This window comes from Propithecus coquereli, unplaced genomic scaffold (genome assembly GCF_000956105.1).
Source record: "Propithecus coquereli isolate 6110/MARCELLA unplaced genomic scaffold, Pcoq_1.0 Scaffold547, whole genome shotgun sequence".
NCBI classification, from domain to species: domain Eukaryota; kingdom Metazoa; phylum Chordata; class Mammalia; order Primates; family Indriidae; genus Propithecus; species Propithecus coquereli.
Genome location: NW_012151363.1, coordinates 595,997 through 596,664, shown reverse-complemented (window position 1 = coordinate 596,664; position 668 = coordinate 595,997).

Here is a 668-nt window from a genome sequence, read left to right as displayed (position 1 = left end):
ACCCTATCAATAAATCTTATCTCTATTACCAAAATATAGTCTAGATTGTATCATTTCACTCCTGTCCATGTTACCATCTTTATCCAAGCCACATGCATCACTCACATATGAATTTACTGCCACTTCTGCACCCATCTGACAGCCAGAATAGACTTTTAAGAAATTATATAAGTTCCTAGCATTTTTGACTTTGTAATACTCCGCACTTCCCTTAGGAATTTGAATACTTTCACTTCAGAGTATTTGCAGTTTAAATTAAAGCCTTTCTAAACTGGGCTTCTTCAGACATAGCTAATGGTTCTGCATTGATCCAATGCTGCTCTGAAATGCCTCTATTTAGAGAGACTGTCCAGAATCATTCAATATCATTAACACGCTCATTCACTTTCATCCCACGTTCCTGCTTTATTTTACACATAAGTTGTCACTATTCAAAATAATTGGTATATGTGTTTACTTGTAGATTTTCTTCTCCCTCCATTTATACAACAAAGCCAGAAATTAGGAATCACACCTATCTTCTCTACCCTGCATGTCTCCAGTGACTAGAAGAGTATATGAAAGACAGGAGATATCTAAATAAGTATTTTTTGTTGAAAGTAATACATACCATGAGGAACATTAAGGTAATATGTGTGTTGTCCATACAGCCCTGTCTCCTATCATTA